The 6,378-nt window shown below is 37.6% G+C and overlaps 1 long non-coding RNA gene across 1 annotated transcript; it reads right to left on the bottom strand.

Moving 5' to 3' along the window:
* Positions 1-3,590: 3,590 nt before the first annotated feature.
* LOC119574898 lies at positions 3,591-4,315 on the bottom strand. Its single transcript, XR_005228917.1, has 2 exons — positions 4,285-4,315; positions 3,591-3,652 (listed from the first exon to the last, which is right to left on the bottom strand). It is a non-coding gene; the product is annotated as an uncharacterized LOC119574898 (long non-coding RNA).
* Between the last annotated feature and the right edge of the window lie 2,063 nt (positions 4,316-6,378).

The following is a 6,378-nucleotide window of genomic DNA, read 5'->3' as shown; positions in this document are numbered from 1 at the left end:
TAATTAATTTTGCATGGACCTTTCTTCTATTTTCCTTTTCCTTATCTTCCCCAACCCCTTTCCCTGTTCCTTTTGATCACGGTTCCAACACTGCTACACACCCCATCCTTGATCTTGCTGTCAACTTGACCTATCCTGAATCATCTACCCAGGTTTTAGCTCAACCTTCCCAAAAAACACCTCTTCCTCACTCCCCTATCCTCAACCCACCTCCTGCACAATCATCTTCATTTTTTATCTCCTGTCTTCAAACCCCATTGCCCTCATCACAACAGTGCTATCTCATTCACACCACTCCCTCCTCCCGCCGTCCTCACCACTACAATTCCCACTTCTACAAACCTTTTGAATACCTACTTGGCCCAGCCCAGTGGGACCAATTTTTTGTGATTCCTCCAAAAGCCCCTTACTCTGAAAATACCCTCCTCTTCCAAAAATGTCTCCCAAAACAAGTAGACAAGTTTCCTTCCGTAGTTGTCCCAATCGCTCATGCCTTGTTATACTTAAATCTGAGTCCCAAATCCATCCTGCAAACCTATTCCTGCCCAACCCACTCCTCCCTTAATACACGTAGTGTAACTATTTCCATCTCCCCAGCTGACTGCTCTGTCTACAACAAAGATTGGTCAGACTGTGAGGGCAATCTACATCCATCTCGCTGACTACGATGGGAGTATCATTATATTTCTATACCTTTCCCCAGGCCCCTGTAAGTCCCACATCAAAATTGCCATTGCCAAAATTACCTGTCATAGACATGAACTTCCCCATAAGGTCTCTATAGGAGGAGAACTTGCCCTGTCAGATCATATAAACTCCTACCCCTTTAATTTCAGAAATGTTGGCATTTGGTCACCCTGCAAAGCACTGTCACTCCATAGCCTGCTGCCCTCTATGTGCCCAACCTGGTCATGATCATTCAATTTGCCCTGCCAGTCATGTCCCTGTGCCTATTGAAGTGGCTCCCATAATGTATTTTTATTAAGTGCTTTCCCTGCATACAGGTTTGAGTCTGAGGTAGCAGTTTTTCAGATGCAAACTTGACCTCACTCCACGAGAGGCCGACAGGAAGCATGCCAACAAGGGTTTTTTCAATCACTCCCTACACCAATACCATCCCTCACTTTACTCCTATCCCCTCTACCCAAGTGGGCTCTACATCTTCCTCAGCACCACTTCCCCCTACTCCTACACTCCCACCTCTACTCCCCCTATCTCCCAGTCAAAACCTTTTTCCCTTCTAAATCCAGATACTCCAATTCCACAACTCCCCTAGCAGATCTCACCTTTCTCTTCACTTCTTTCCTTAAATCAACAAAGAGCACTTCCCATTTCCTTCTCCCCATCCTCTGCAGGATCTTATAATTTCATCTTTTTCTTCTGCCATCTATTATGCATTACAGTCAAAACTGCAACTCATGAAGGCCCGATGGTACACATTACCATATGTTACAACACCTTCCACTTATCTCCTTGTCCTTTCTTCTTTTAAAATTTTTGGTAACTGGACAAACCCGGGGTCTTCCCCCCCCACTGGTGTCCTTCCTTTCCTAAAGCCAAACAAACCTGGTACCCTTCCTCATTACTACTGTCCCATTTCTTAAAAGCTGCATATGCAAGCTACTGGAAAGTAAAGTTAACATCTGGCTAATGAGGTACCTGGAATATTACAACCTCATCACTCCAAATCAACTGATCACAGCTAATCCTTTGCCTATTTCAAACACAAATCACATCAGCATTTGTATGCCATGATTCATTATTAATTGTCTTCTTTGATCTAGATAAGGTATATGAGACCACATGACGGCACCATATCCTTCAACAATTATCTTTCCATGGCATAAGAGGAAACACCTTCCATTTGCTTCTTCTACTTCCTCTTCTCTCCCTCAAGTCAAAGGTGTTCCACAAGGCAGTGTGGCCAGCACCACATTATTTCTCATTGCTGTAACTGATTAGTTTCAGCTCTACCTCCAGGAATCCTATCATCCCATTCACCCATTCCTCATCTTCGATCCCTTCCTCTTTCTGCCAATCTTTCCCTCCCTGGCTAATATTTTCCTCCTGTAATTGCTCTTCTGTTTTCCCTAATCCACCCAAAACAAACATCCACACCTTCTATCCTCCACACACATTTTCTTGTACATATCTCTAGTCACTCCTCCAGTACCCATGTCTATACAGATAGCTCCAATCCACCTCGGGTACTGGTTTCACTATAGTCTTTCCTTCTCACACATACACTTTTCCTCTTCCTCCTGAATTGAGCATCCTTACAACAGAACTATATGCTACCCTTTTTGTTTTACAACACAAGTCTTCCATCTTTTCCTCATCCTTCACTATCTTCACTGGCTCACGCAACTCAACATCACTCATACAATCCATACATCATATGAACTCTATAGTCCGTAAGATACAAGACCAGTTGTTTCTATCTGTCTACATGACTGAAAGCAGTGAAGTTTTGCTGGATACCCAGCCATGTTAGGATCCAAGGCAATGAACAAGCAGATACCTTCACATGATCTGCTGCTTTATCCACTCATGAACCCTGCTCTTCACACATTCCAGCCACAACTACTACCCTCACTTCAAAACTTTCTGGTCAGGTCTGACCATCAATAAACTTCAAACCATAAGACCTTCCATCTCCACTTGGCTGGCCCCAATCCACCAAAACAGACATTGGGAAACTGACCTTGCCCGTTTACAGATGTTACACACGACTCGCACATTCATACCATACTCCATTGCATACTCCAACCCACCTCTATGCTCCACATGCAATGTTCCTCTTTCGTATCCTATTACCCTGCCCCCACTTTACTGAAGCATATACCCTCACTTTTCCTTACTTGTCCTCTCTTCCCCAACCTCCCAACCTGTCGAACACCCTTACAGAATCCCCCACCTTTTCTTCTTCCTCAGATACTTAAATACTCCCCAGTTGATCTAATCACTCTTTGTCTTTAATTTATTCCCCTCTTTCTACTCCTTTCTCTACCATACCATCTTATAATGCCATATGACAGTTAAAATCTAACACATTTTGTTCTAATAGAGCTTCTTTAACCTCTCCTAACATAGCACACTACCAAAGTGCTATATAACTTTTGATGTCTAGTATATTTATTTGTTCAAAACATTAAACATTAGACTTTAAATAATACTGAAAGTTGTATTTTTTTTCTCTATTTAGCATAAATTGTTTTTGATTTATGAAAGTAATTAATAACATTAAAACCTTCTATTCTTGATTTATGCAGGAAACCAAACTATAACTGGTCGCATGTTATAAATTATTACAACTGCATTAAGTATATTTTCTTATTATTTAAAGGCTTTAAAATTTGCAGTAAAATGTGTACTCAATTCAGTTCTAAACATCTGTTTTACACTTGGACTGTGGAACTGAATCTTAGAAGTCTAATTTGCAACATCTACTGGATACAGTATCTGCTTACTGATTTTCTTTCCATTTTATATAAACAGCTTTCATTACTTATTAAATCTGTAAATTACCACCATGCACAAAATTTTGATTTTCCAGATACTACTAATAAAATGAATAAAAAAAAGAGAGGGAACGTGTACTACTTTTATTTGCTATTGTGCTCACGGAGATCACTGCTTTTATCTTCTCCATCTGAAACAAACAAAAGCAAAATGTGTAAATACTAAATATGTATGCATTGCTTCATTTGTAAAATGAAAAACAATATAAACACTTGCCAATAGAAATAATTTAATTTTAAGGGAGATTCATTATTTCATCACCATTATCACAGTACTTTCCATGCAATATTACTAACAAACATCATTTCTCCCCCCAAACAAATTGTAAAATGCTATCGTTTCTATCCAATAAGTGTTGGATGAAAGACCACCACAAAGAAGGCACTTAGTTAAATGAAGAGAACCCCTAAAAGCACAAGTTGTACACTAATTACAAGTTTGGCCTACGTATCCATACCTAAATTTGAATAATTTTAGGCAGTAAAAAGGAATTTTGTTTTGCTGCTAAAAGAAATGTAAAAATTACATATCTTGACAATGAACCTGCACTCAGCCAAAGACTTACAAAGATCTAATACCCTTACACTCATACTTATCATTGCACTTTATGCTATTCTAACATCCTTACACTTAACTGACCACAGCCTTCTCTAACTATTATTTTATCATCTTCACACTTTCCCTTCAATCATAGCACTTAGGCTATTCAAATATCCTTACACTAACACTAACCATACTTCTTGTTTTTATCCTAACACTTACACTTTGATCACTTTGTCCTTCCCTCCACTGAAAACTCTCTCCCCATCAGGTTGACCAGTCAACGGCGTATACTTCATCGCATACCAGGCAAATCATTTCCTTTTTTTGGTATGCATACTCCATACTGAAATAATGAAATAAATGAAAAATCTGGGACTTAATCCTTTACCTTGGAAAGGGAAGCCTGCCAGACTATGGAATATGTTTAAAACTTTATAACATAAGGGGATTTTTTTTTTTTTTTTTTACTTCACATCAGCATAGCTTTACATGTATTAATGATAAATCATAAATAACAAGTTTAATTACTAATACAAAACATTGAAATAAAGGAAAAAAAATTCTACAAATGACCGTAGTATTCCAAGATACTGTACTTTCAGGGTTGAATCTTTGCTGCCGCTCACTGGAGTCGAGAATCAGCTGCCCAAAGCACCGGGTATACACCATTGACATGACCTCGTAAAGTTGCAATGAATCTGTAAAGAGGTGACAATTTATAGTGTCCTAAGACCTTTTCACGTCTATTTTATACATATTCAATTTGTTTTTGACAAAGGATTTATATAATTTCTAATAATCTAGTTTCCTATAATTCCCTAAATCACAGTTTGTACATTTAATTTTCATTGCCCAATATTTTATCTGATGTGTTCTCAGAGTCTGGCACTCTCTCTTGCCTTACTTTCATTCAAACCATTCCAGATTCTGATGCTCTTGTCAAAGGAAGCAGATGCTATGATCTTGTGTCCGGAGAAAATTTCACATCATTCACCAGCTGCTGGTGCCCATTTATGCGTTCTGTAAGTAATGACTGAATATTTATGGTGTTTTCCCTTTTCTTAAAAAAAATCAGATTTTAGCACTGATAAATACAATTTTCTATTTTGTTTTCTTTCTCTAACTCAGTTACTTCGCTTACTTATTTCTCTTTGGGGAAAAAATATGACAAAAGCAATCATATATTATATGTCCACAATTATTATTATTATTATTATAAAAAAAAAAAAAAAAAAAAAAAAAAAAAAAAACATTAATACTATTAACAATAATATCAAATCCTCAAACTCACCAATGGGTTTGCGTTCCTTTGCAGGGTTTCCCACAAAAAAAGTGTGAAGTCATAAGATCCAGAAACTAGTCGCTCTAACCCCCTGCGGCGGCTAGGGCCTCCTTATACCTCTTCTCAGCAGCCCCTTGTCTATTTTCAGCTAGTTTAATTGAATATTAGAAGTTAATTTCTTCATAATAATTTTGTCATCACTGGAAATTATGTGTCATCAATATATACTGTTTATGCTTGCCTAAGTTTTGAAAACATTGGTTCTTTACTGGCTCTTAAGAAAATAAACCAAAAAATTAAAAACATCACAAAAGATCATACAAAAAAGATGAAAGAATTAGAATTTCAAAAAAAATTTAAAACTTTCTTAGCACTTAGACAAAGAAACTAACTTAAAAAAAATGACAATTTAACTTTTGGTTATGCTCACCCGAGACATTCAGGTCTGGCCTTCATCAGAGCACGGGGATCAGAAGCTCCATGCGCAGGGCATAGTCCTGTGTTGAGAGCCAGTGTGTTCACCCAGTGGCCATGTCCTTGAAGTGTTCTGCACATGACACCCTAGAGAAAATAATTCACACTATTAATTTAGCCTGCAAAACATTCAGCAACTTATATAGCATGAAGTAACACCTTCAATTGTCCTATCCTATATGGCTATAAGAATTAATAAAAAAACTTACATCAGCTGCTCTCCACACTTTAATAGTTCTGTCTTGAGAGGCAGAGTGATCCCTCCCCCCTCCCCTCCATCGTAATGCTGTCACACTTTTTGTGTGGGTTTTAAAGAATCTGCAAGAAACAAACCCCATTCATATGAGTAAATCCAAGAAAATAAAGAAAGATAATCACAAACAATATAAATATGCATATCTTGTGGTTATGCCATCAAAATCATGATAATAATAATATAATAACAATAATAATAAAAAACTAAGTAAACTAGTGTCTATAACAAATAAAATAATAAACTTTAATTGAAGATACTATTCTTTCTCCCACATAAACCCTTTTCACAATGCGCTTTATTT

The sequence above is a fragment of the Penaeus monodon genome, chromosome 7 (genome assembly GCF_015228065.2).
Source record: "Penaeus monodon isolate SGIC_2016 chromosome 7, NSTDA_Pmon_1, whole genome shotgun sequence".
Classification (NCBI taxonomy): Eukaryota; Metazoa; Arthropoda; class Malacostraca; order Decapoda; family Penaeidae; genus Penaeus; species Penaeus monodon.
The sequence above is the reverse complement of the archived record's forward strand: the minus strand, read 5'-3'. Positions and strand labels throughout refer to the sequence as shown.